Genomic DNA, 12543 nt, shown 5'->3' with positions numbered 1-12543 from the left:
ACTCTACTGCCGCGACATAAATATAAGAAAGATCAGGGAAGAAGAAGAGGAATATATATATATATATATATATATATATATATATATATATATATATATATATATATATATATATATATATATATAAAGAAGTCATATTAGTATGGAAGTTGATAATGATGCAAAAATGTCTAGGTTATAAAGATATTCCAAACAAAGTCCCGGCTCAATGAAGAAATTACAAACAATTGTGATACAACCCAAAGTTGAAATAGTAATGAGCACAGTGGTTTAACGGTAAACATAAATGAGTTCCAAAGCTGAAGACGGCATCCTAAAATTGTTATGGGTTTCTTGACGACGACAAAAACACCATATGCTTCCATTAGCCAACGAAAATAGAATGAAATAAAAATGCTAATAGCAGAAAATTAATGTTATTTAGAACAAATCAAAAATAGTCGTTAAACTTAAGACGTTACAATGACATGAGGCCCCGTGTTTTGACAAGCTTCTGGGTTTGACCTTTACTCCTGATCTTAAATGGAACACGTACATCAAGTCTGTTGCCAAGGTCGCTTGAAAGATGGTGGGATCCTTCTACCGCTCCAGAAGATATCTCACTACTGATGCAATTCTCTATCTATATAAAAGCCAAGTACGTCCAAGGATGGAATACTGTTGCCATATCTGGGCAGGAGCTGCTAAAAACAGCCTATGCTGCATTGACAGAGTACAAAATAGACTTCGTGGCTTAGTGGGGGGTGCCCTTTTCTCTACCCTGCAACCTCTCTCCCACAGAAGAGACGTTGCGAGCCTATCCTTGTTTTATCGTTATTTCCATGGCAGCTGCTCGTCTGAACTCCAATCTCTGGTCCCCCCTCGCCAATCTTTCACGAAAAACACCCGTCTAGCTGAATCCACTGTGAAAAATTTCCCCCACTCTATATCTGTGCCTAAATCAAAACGCGGATTCCATGAACAAAGCTTCTTTCTTAGAATTGCACGCCTGTGGAACTCTGTTCCGTCTGCCTGCTTCCCACCGGACTACAACTTGGATGTCTTCAAGTCCAATGTTAACAAATTCCTAATGAACCGCCCCTTAAGTAAACACTTGTAATGTACTTGCAATAACCCTTACCCCTGAGTTGCTTCCGGGCCTTGATAAGTGGTGATCACTGTGTAAAAAAAAAAAATGACATCCAATTGGAACAGGAAGAAAGAGAGAGGAAATTTTGATTGTATAGATTGATGAATGATATGTGGTCGCAAGAGGATTATACGTCATATGTCGAAAAAATTTCTATGTTCGCGAAGTCATTGTATACATATATATAGAGGCACTTATCGACATATACATAAATATCAACACAAATACTCACGTGACATCTTTGCTGTTACGACCACCGCCAAACCGGAAGTGACGTAGGTTTAAATTAAGGAGATAGATACAACATAATCTAAAAGAGGAGATAGATAGGCATAATCACGTTGACACACCGGTTCCCGTCAGATCACTGACGCTAAGCAACGTTGAGCCTGATCATTACTAAAATGGGTGACCAATTTGGGAAGTCCAGGTGCTGTATGTAGGAGGACGTCGACACCTCCCTGCAAAAAAGTTGCAAAAACATAACGTCGTCATCTCCCCGAACGGGGATATACATGCGACTGGGGACTGCTTGGGAATTTCATACTCCCATGAAACTTCCTCCTTCGGAGGAAGCCGGTTAAACCCTGAATAGGATTGGTGCTGACTGCACACTGCACACAATCGAAAGGAGAGGATGACTTTCAAAAATATCGGCGAAAAAAGTGACCCCTCCCTGTAAAAAAGTGCCCAGTTGAAGGTGAAGATATTAATATTTGTAGCCAATTGTTTTATATTTGTCGTCTGAAAGGTCGAATTTCAAAACGATACTAATCTTGTAAAAATCCGTCGCCTCTGTCGAAAGTTTTAAGCAGACATGCAAACATTTATATATTGGTAACTAAAAATTTTCGACCCAAACCGATTAAAAAGCTTGCCCTATCTCTGAATAAACTTTACTTTAATGTTTAGACCAGAAATTGTCTGATAGAGACCGCAGAGGTCAAATTTTTTTAACTTTGATCCCTATTATGGCCCCTTAACATTTATTGTTTCGGACTCAAGTTATTAATTAGATCCATGTCCAAGGAACCTATATCTAAAGTTTAAATTGTTTAGAACCAGAATTGGCGCAGGAGTTTGGTAGAGTTCTCAAAGGTTAAATCGTTGAACTTTGACCCCTTAGCAACTAAATTTCTGGCCGAAAACCGATTACAAAGATTTTTTCAAATCTCAGTACCCTGTATATCAAATTTCGAGTCTGTAGACTTAAAATTGACAGAGATATTGTGTAGGGAAATGTACACAGACAGACACACACACAGACAGACAGACGAGTTCACTTTTGTAGATATGCTAGCATTTAAGCCCGGTGTTGCCCGGGTGTTTGGAGGTGTATGTTGAGCAAAAGAAAAACTTTGACCCCTATTATGACCCCTTAACATTTATTGTTTTGAGATCAAATAAAGTTATTAAGTTAGATCCATGTCCAAGAAACCGATATCTAAAATTTAAAGTGTTTAGACACCATATTAGCAGAGGGGTTTGGTAGAGTTCTCAAAGGTCAAATTGTTGAACTTTGACCCCTTAACAGCAAAGTTTTTGGCTTAAAACGAATTACAAAGATTTTCCCAAATCTCAGTATCCTCTTTATAAAATTTCGAGACTGTAGACTGCAAATTGACGGAGTTATTTCGTAGGGAAGTGTACACACACAGATAGACACGTTCACTTTTATAGATACTAGCATTTCAGCCCGGCGTTGCTCGAGTGTTTGGATGTGTATGTTGAGCAAACAATCCATTAGTCGCGTGCTCTCGTGTAAGGAATGAATGCGTGAATGTAGGATTGACATGAAATTCTTAAAGATAAACTAAAATGACCGAAAAATGGCCTGAAATGGCTTAAATAAATAAAAAGTAGATGACTTAGAATGACGTTAATGAACTTAAGGATGAATTGAATGACGTTAAGAATGACTTAAATGCTTAAAAAATAACTGGAATCCTTCAAAAACAACTTGAATGATCTGGAGAATGACTTGAATGGCTTTGAGACTGACTGGTTGTAAAGTGGGTGATCATTTTACATTAAATTAATACAGAAAAGTGATCCCCCACTTTATATCACAATAAGTACAGTATGTAGTAAGAACAGATACTACACTTTGATCTTGGCCAAAAGGCTAAAAAAGGGTATTTATTTGCTCCCCCACCGAATAAATTAGGCACAAGGCCGATTTTAATGTGAGGAGTGAAAGGGAGATGGGGACCAACTCCCCGGAGAGTAGGGGAGCTGGATAGTGACAATTGGTATGAAGGTTGCCCCTACATTGACCAAGGTCTTATATATGGGGTTTCCCCCACATATGGTCTTTGCTTGCATATATCTGCCTGAACAGATATCACACTTTGATCTGGGCCAAAAGGCCAAAAAAAAGCTTACAAATCTAAGAACAGCATCTATTAACAACAGACATTTGATCTTAACCAAAAAGGCCAAGCACAAAAGTGTTACGGACAGACTGACCGACCGACCGACCGACCGACCGACCGACCGACCGACGGAGTGACTTATAGAGTCGCTTGCACGCGACTAAAAAAAGCGGTCAATTTTTTTAACTTTTGACCCTATTATGACCCCTTAACATTTATTGTTTGGGGCTCAAATCAAGTTATTAAGTTAGATCCATGTCTAAGAAACCTATATCTAAAATTTCAAGTGTTTAGACCCAAAATTGACGGAGGAATTTGGTAGAGTTCTCTAAGGTTAAATCGTTGAACTCCCACCCTTTAACAGCCAAAATTTTGGCCGAAAACGAATTACAAAGATGTTCCCAAATCTCAGTACCCTGTATATCAAATTTCGAGTCTGTAGACTAAAAATTGACAGAATTATTGCGTAGGAAAATGTACACACACAGATACAGAGACACATAGATACACAGACACGTTCACTTTTATAGATATACTAGCATGGGTTTCCGACGTTGCCCGGGTATTTGGGGGTGTATGTTGAGCAAAAAAAAAAGCGGTCAATTTTTTTAGCTTTGACCCCTATTATGACCCCTTAAGATTTATTGTTTTGGGCTCAAATCAAGTTATTAAGTTAGACCCATGTCCAAGGAACCTATATCTAAAATTTCAAGTATTTAGACCCCAAATTGTCGGAGGTGTTTGGTAGAGTTCTCAAATGTTAAATCGTTGAACCTTGACACCTTAACAGGAAATTTCTGGCCGAAAACCGATCACATCGATTTTCCCAAATCTCAGTACCCTGTATATCAAATTTCGAGTCTTTAGACTGAAAATGAACAGAGTTATGTCGAAGGAAAATGTACACAGACACACAGACACCCAGACTCGTTCACTTTTATAGATAGATAGATAGATAGATAGATAGATAGATAGATAGATAGACTAGTAGTTCCGCTCGGCTTGCTCGGACCCTATGTACTGTTCATAAGATTATGTGCTTATGTATATATTAAAAAGTGCGAATATGTACACCAATGCCTTTCTGTATAATAGTCTTCCTTAACTACCATAGAGAAAAGACAGACAGACATTTTCACTTTTATAGATAGATAGATAGATAGATAGATTGGATGCAATATATAGTAATGATTTAAAAAGTATAACAAAAAAGACTCATGCGCCACCACCGAGAATCGAAACCAAAACGCTCAGCTCACGATTTATTTTGTCTCTGCCGTCAATGACTGGGCTATGAAAACACGTTTTATGCAAGGCTAAAAATTTAAACATGAACCAATAGCTACTACGTTATGCACTCGTAATGCCGGCGTTCGACCTTCACCTGGCAAATTTCATTTTTTTTTTTTTTTAATTTTCACACTTTTGCATCGATTTTCCGGGCTAAAATACAAATATAAAGTTTTGCATGGATACCTTATATATGAAGTTTCATGTCTGTAGACCAAAAACTCTGGGAGGAGTTTGGTAGGCAAAATTTGTTAAACAAAAATATATACGTATAAATAAATACATATGGAAACAATTTTGTGTTTACTATAAAGTTTTTACGCAAATATTATGCAAGTATAAATCATGTAGAATATCTGCATAAATATAATTACACGTAATAGTTAACTAAAGATTATTATCCCATTAGAAACCGAAGCAACTAATTGGGAATTAATTAAAATGAATGTTTAAAAGAATATGCAAATTAGCTAGATCTTTTGCTAGTGAATATAATTCCACAGCCCATATATAAGAAAATTGTATTTTCCTTTTAGATAAATAGAAAAGAGGCTTGCATTTTTTCTGTTGTTCTTGGCCTTCGGGCCGGGATCAAAGTGCAGTATCTGTTCCGGCAGATGCTGCAAGCAAGGACCATTATAAGACCTTGGTCAATGTAAGGGAAACCCTTCATACCAATTGTCACTATCCAGCTCTCCTACTCCCCGGGGAGTTGGTCCCCATTTCCCCTTTCACTCCTCACATTAAAATCGGCTTTGTGCCTAATTTGCTCGGTGGGGGAGCAAATAAATACCCTGTTTTCTTGGCCTTCGGGCCGGGATCAAAGTGTAGTATCTGTTCCGGCAGATACTGCAAGCTATGACTAGCAAAGACCAGATGTGGGGGCAACCCCACATGCCTGACCATTAACCAGCTCCCATTTCCCACCTCTCGGGAGCTGGTCCCCTTTTTCCCTTCCCCCTCCCTTCACTCCTCACATTAAAAATCGGCCTTGTGCCTAATTTGCTCGGTGGGGGAGCAAATAAATACCATCTGTTCTGCAGATGCTGCACTTAAGGTAATTTATCCCAGTCAATGGAAGGGAAATCCTCTATACTGGAACAATTACTATTTTTGGACCTAACCAGTGTGCCCCTTTTGCCTTTTTTTTCGGGGAGCTGGTTTAACCCCATATAAAAATGACCTTGTGTCACATTTTTCTTTGGTTGGAAAGCAAATAAATACTAATAGAAAAGAGGGTTTTAAATATGAATATCAATGCACACAAAAGAAAAACAAATTTATAGGAGTATAAATAGATATAGATAGATATATTTTAATTTAATTTTATTTAGTTGTTTATTTTGTTTATATTTAAGATTGTATTATATTCATTTAGTTTTATTAAACCGATACAATGTAGATTAGTATAATTCACTTAGAATGATTCACTTATATTTTTTGTTTTAAATTAATCTATATATTAATGCCGTAACGTGCCTATGTGTCAAGGTTTACAAATTATACATTATTCGGTTGGAAGATCCCATTTATTAAAATGGGGTAAAAAAAGGTGATGACGTACTACGAACATTAGATTAGTATGTAGATATAATGACATTTAATGTTTGTAGTATGTTATCACTATCTATCCTCCTTCTTAATAAATAGGATCTCCCGATCACCCAAGATGCAATGTAAAACAAAATTAATTTAAAAAAATAATAATGTCGCTTTTGGGCCGTACGTGAAACTAAAATATACATTCTTGGTCTTTTGGCTAGGATCCAAGGGTAGTATCTGTTCTGTCTATGCATAATGGTATTGTGGGGTTTCCGTTCGCGTAATGTGTCCATACAATGTTACAAACTTCTATTGGAAATAAACCGTAACAACTAGATATATTCTGACACTACATTAACTAGATTACTTAGATAAATATTTTTACAGTTTTAACAAAAAGGCTACAATAATATCGCGGGGTCTCCATTCACGCTGAACGTACAAATAATGCCCAGCAACAATATATTATATATGAAATATGTCACTGTGGAATTTCCACAGGTGTCGCTAGTTTTATATGAATATTCGAACATGTGTACGCATGTATGTATACATATATTTACATTTCGCAACAGCGAAAATATCAAACAACATGAAAGGGAGATAACTAAAACCATAGATGATGCCCATTTAATCGTTTGTTGGAATAAACTCTCAAAGATGATGATGATGATGATGATGATGATGATGATGATGATGATGATGATGATGATGATGATGATGATGGTAAAGTTTCCGATGCATAAATATATAATAATATATCAATATATAATCTCTTCTTCTCTATATAAATAAAATTAAGTCATTTTTCCCCTCCGAGATTGACCTTAAGAGGATTAAAACTCAAGGCATTTCATGCAAAAGGTGTGCTATAGGCCTATTACTCTTACACTTCCTCGATAACCGTACATTCCTATATTTTTTCTGGTGAGAGTTCACAGCCAAAACCTGTAAGAATCAGTGGAAGTGGTAAAATCTTTTCTCTCTATTACATTCATACTCCCCCCCCCCCGCGACCACTTAACACCGTTGCGGATACGTCCACAGAGGAATTTGGGAGGAAACACCGATTTGAGTTCTTACTTGCTTAAAAAAATGGAATGGCATTTTACCGTCGGCTGAAACGCAACTTTCGATTACATCTATCACATGGGTTACTAATACCGTTTCTTTTATTTCTTCTTCTCTTTTTCCTTTTTTTTTTCATTTTTTATTTTTTTTTAATTTTTATTGGGTGGGGCTGCGATTCAAAGGGTTACTTAAACGAAACGAACTAACATTGGATTCAAGGTTTTACAACAAACTATAACAGTTAGCCGCTAGCGTTCTTCAAATGTTCAAACAATTACTTGATTTATATATTTTATTTACTGTATTTTTCCTTATATTATGTTTTCAGTGAGTTTATACGTGATACTAGGGGGAGAGCTGACTTCTTATTTTCGGATTAGTTACTCATTCATTATTTATTTCTATACATTGATTTTATGATAGTTTCATACGCCCAATTACTATTACGCTATCGATATGGAACCAGACGATATTCCAATTGGTAAAAAGCGACAACAAAGAAAACAATACAAAAAAGAAAACAAAACAAGACACATAACAAACCGTTATACTTACACTTTACAATCATACGGTTAAAAAATACTTTCTTGCATAAAACAAACCAACAATAAATTATGACTAAAATCTATTAAACATTTATTCGTTATACACGGTCAGTTTTCTGGTTTTATTTATTTCTTTCTTTTTCTATTTGTACTTTTTCCTTGTTTGTTTTGTTTCTTTGATTTTATTGCAGCAAACAAACGAACAAAATATAACAACAAGATAAAATAAAATAAAAAAATAAACATAATTGCATTTTACATGGTAAGTTTTCTGGGATTTTTTTTTTATTTGTATTCATACTGCCGGTCTCGTCCGATTAATACTTGACGGGAATTCACGAGAATTAGGGTCAAATTATGCAGGATTACCATCATTTTTTTCTTTTTTTTTAACTTTTTCTTGGGCCCTAAACACCTACAAATGGTTTCTTAGCACCCTTTCTTACATTTTTCCCAGCATGGACGAATTGTGACTTTATATGATATACGGTACCCTCATGTGTGAGTAATTTCTAGCACGGTTAAGAGAGTTAACTTTTTGCAGCAGATTTGGCAATGTCCTCAATACATTTGATCCAACTCGTACTGCCTGTGAATATTAACCCAACGAGTTTAAATGATAAGCGCTCAGGCAACGAACAGTTTGTCATGGCTAAATCCAGATTCCACAATCGCTTAGGCATTTGGGCGATATCAAAACATCGTTAATTCACTACCCGCACAGTAAACGCCGAATAGCGTTTCGTTTGGCGGTCGGGTTTCGATTCTAGCTTGTCTAGCCGCACTGATGAGCTGTGAAACAGCGAAACAGTACTGTATGTGGATGACTATAATGCTCACTATCTTGGGTTGAGCATATTGGGAGTGATATACTAACTGCCATTAGAGCATTTAGCGATACTCTTTGTGTAAACAAATCGAGCTTAGGCATTTGGACAATGTTAAAACATCTTAATTCACCACCTGCACAGTAATGGTAAGATACTTTGACTGTCGTTTGGGCGGTCGGGTTTCGATCCTGGCTTGTCTAGCCGCGCTGGTGAGCTGTGATACAGTACTGTATGTGGATGACTCTCTCTCTCTCTCTCTCTCTATATATATATATATATATATATATATATATATATATATATATATATATATATATATATATCACAGCTCTTCAGTATGACTTGACTAGCAACTACCTCAATCCAGGATTGAAACTCGACCGCTTAAGTGGTAGTCGGCGCTTCTAACCACTATGCTATTTAACCGCTGCTAAGACAAGCATGTGGAATTACAATGTTTAAACATTGTCTAATCGCCTAAGCTCTATTTGTTCACACAAAGAGCATAGCTTTATACGCTAGTGGCTGTTTCTTATTTCGCTCCACAATATGCGCAACCCAAAATAGGGATAATTTATAATTCTCCACATACAGACTGTTTCGCTGTATCACAGCTCATCAACGAGCTTAGACTATCAACTACCTCATGATTGAAACTCGACACTCGTCACGAGACAGGTACAAGCAATATGTACAGAATTAGTTTTATTGTTATGGAGTAAGCTTTGGATTCGAGTGCACACACCCTAACTGGTAAAGTTTTTAAAAGTATTGATGGTGTACCTAAGTTACTCATCGTATCGCCTACAATACGTATCCCATAATTCATAATGATAAGTTCATTAGTTTAGGAGTTTATCCCACACATATATATTATTGAAGCTCCAGGCCATTAAAATATTTTGTGTAATATAGCTCAAAAGTTGGCTGTCGAACGATTCTTTTCTCTATTAAACGTTTTGCATCTTATTTTAACGTATTTTGAGGACAATACTTTCCTAACTGCTAAAGTTTACAAAATAATAATGTGCTCGGGTTACTTACCTTGTTGCTGTGAATACACACGTCATTATAATCGATTCATTAGTTTAGGAGTGAATCCTACACATATAAACATATATATATGAGCGTATATACATTTTTAATTTGATAAAGGTATCTTCAGTAAGTTTCCAGACTTATTTTTGTACAGACATTTAAAATTGTCATAGACCGTTGAAAATTCAGTATCTTATTGCTATACATGTTCTGAAACGATTAACCAAATTTTTTGATTTTCAGGTTCAAAGAAACAGCTACGGCAGCAATTGGAATACACCCTAATTAAGCCTTATTGTCACAGCTGGTGAATTTAAAAAATGCAATCTGGATGTGAGAACACTTTAGAAGAACGATATGCAATAAAATTCTGTTTTAAACGTTAAAAGAAAAATGCCATAGAAACGTATGGAATTCTTCAGACTGCTTTTGGGCAATATTGCATAAATTCAGCATCAGTTTTTTTAATGACATAAGCGATTCAAGGAAGGCAGGGAGCTTATGAGAGATTATGAGAGATGCGGGAGTTAAGGAAGTCAGAACACCGGAGTTGATTGGCCAAATAAAAAATGTCATGGATAAGGACGGTCGTGTATCTATAGAAACAATAAGTGCGCGATTTAATGATAGTGTAAGAACTCTACACACAATTATTTGCGAGAAACTGAAGATGAAAAAGATTTGCGCGAAGTTTATCAAAAGTGTGCCAAGAGAAGATCAGAAAGACATTGTTATGACAACAGGGAGATGGTCGAACTGATCAATTCACATTCCGCAATACTTGATGCTCTGGTGACCTGTGATAAAGCTGGATCGACTGCTAAGACCCAGAGACCCAGAAACAGACTTTCCAGTGGAAGCATGCTGGCTCTCCCAGATTCAAGAAGGTCAGACAGAGCAAATCGACCCATAAACTTATGATGATTCCTTTTTTTGACAGCACGGGCACGGTCTACATGCACTGGGTTCCCATTGGACAGACAGCCCACAAGGAATACTGTGTTGAGATTTTAAGAGCGTTTAGGAAGAGATTCCGTCGGAAGATGTCAGCACTCTTCAAATCGGCTCAATGGCATTTCCACGAGGACAATGCACCAGTCCACAACTTCATCCTTGTTACAGACTATTTAATCAAGATAGACATCAAGACAGTTCCCCACCCTCCCTATAGTCCAGACCTTGCGCCCTGTGACTTATGGTTATTTCCTAAGCTCAATGAGAACCATAGAGGCTGTCGTTATGTCACAATTGATAATTGATAAATATGAAAGAGGCTGTGACGATGGTCATTGACAGGCTCACACAAAAGGACTTCCATGGGGCCTTCCAGAAGTTGTTGGAACAGTACAAGTGCATTGCAGCCGGAGGAGATTACTTCGAAGGGGACTAGAGTTTCATGTGTGTACTATAAATAAAATGTCTGTACGAAAAAAGTCTGGAAATTTATTTAAGGCACCGCGTACATATATTTAAGTGGACAATGGGTTTTTTCATTCAAACGACCAAGTTTTATTCATAATTTACTTACTGAATTAAAAAAAAAATTAATGTATATCTTGACAATTGTTTCGCGCAAAAACGAACAATTATCTATATGCTCTATTGTTAAATGTTAACAATCATCGAGCTTTTACATCAAACAGTTTCGGTAAATGTTCTTTTAGTTTGGTTTCTTTTTTCTTTTTATGTTTCATTTATTATTCATTCGAAACAAGGCATTTTGGAATTATCGGTGTAGTCATGGTAACCTCTAACAATAATGTGAGGAGATGAGCATTATATTTGAACTTTTGCATGTTAGTCCAGTCAGAAAGCAAAGAGGCAATTCCAAAGGCGATTAGGTTATTCGGCAAGTACGGACCTCTATATTGAATGAGTAGGATGCTTTTTATAATTTAGTTTATTGCATTTTCACCTCAAACAAGGCACAGTGCCACTTTGATGCAGGGAACTACCATCTGGGACATAATTTGCAGGGATACTAGGTATTTTGTGAACTTCTGCATGTCAGTACAATCAGGGAATCAGGAACCCGGAAGAGAATTCCAAAGTCTGGCAGTTCTAGGGAAGAAATTATTAAAGTAGAAGGTTTTCTGGTATCTGGGGATCCCTACTGTGTAGGGTGGGATTTTGCTGTGTGTCGTGGGTATTTACATCGAGGGGGTATAAGGACCTGTAAGTTCGTCAGAGCACCTACTATTAAAATATTTGTAAATGAAGTAGAGGGATGCAGCATTTCGTCGATGGGACAGAGATTGAAGCCTAGATGACAGCGCGGAACTTATTATGTTGGGGAATCTCTTTTGAACCCTGTCTAAGAGTGAGAGACTAGTAGCAGATACACCGGCCCAAATATATATATATATATATTTTTTCATACATATATATATATACAAATATATATTTTCATACACATGTGTGTCTTTTGTTTGACCTTGAACTTTACACTCTGTATTTAAGTCGTAAACGTTTCAAATCAAGTTTGAAAGATTTAACAGAAAATCACATTTTTTTTATACTAAGACTCTCGTTTGTTTATCCAGTCTCTTAAATCAGGGTTTCCCATACAGTGGACTCCTGAGTGAGGCTTGAGGCTCCGCGAGTAAAGAAAACGAAATGCTTTATATGGAAAAATAAAATGGCTACAGACATTTAATTATTGATTTTTTTTACTGGAAAGAAATATGATACATAACTAAGAGTTTCAGGATGATTCATAAAAA

At 36.6% G+C, this 12543-nt stretch overlaps 1 pseudogene; it reads right to left on the bottom strand.

Annotated features, from left to right (window-relative positions):
* Positions 1 to 3140: 3140 nt before the first annotated feature.
* Positions 3141 to 3266, bottom strand: LOC145298032 (U2 spliceosomal RNA; annotated as a pseudogene).
* Between the last annotated feature and the right edge of the window lie 9277 nt (positions 3267 to 12543).

The sequence above is a fragment of the Euprymna scolopes genome, chromosome 18, assembly GCF_053919585.1.
Source record: "Euprymna scolopes isolate OS-2025 chromosome 18, ASM5391958v1, whole genome shotgun sequence".
NCBI classification, from domain to species: Eukaryota; Metazoa; Mollusca; class Cephalopoda; order Sepiida; family Sepiolidae; genus Euprymna; species Euprymna scolopes.
This window is presented reverse-complemented; position numbering and strand designations above follow the sequence as displayed.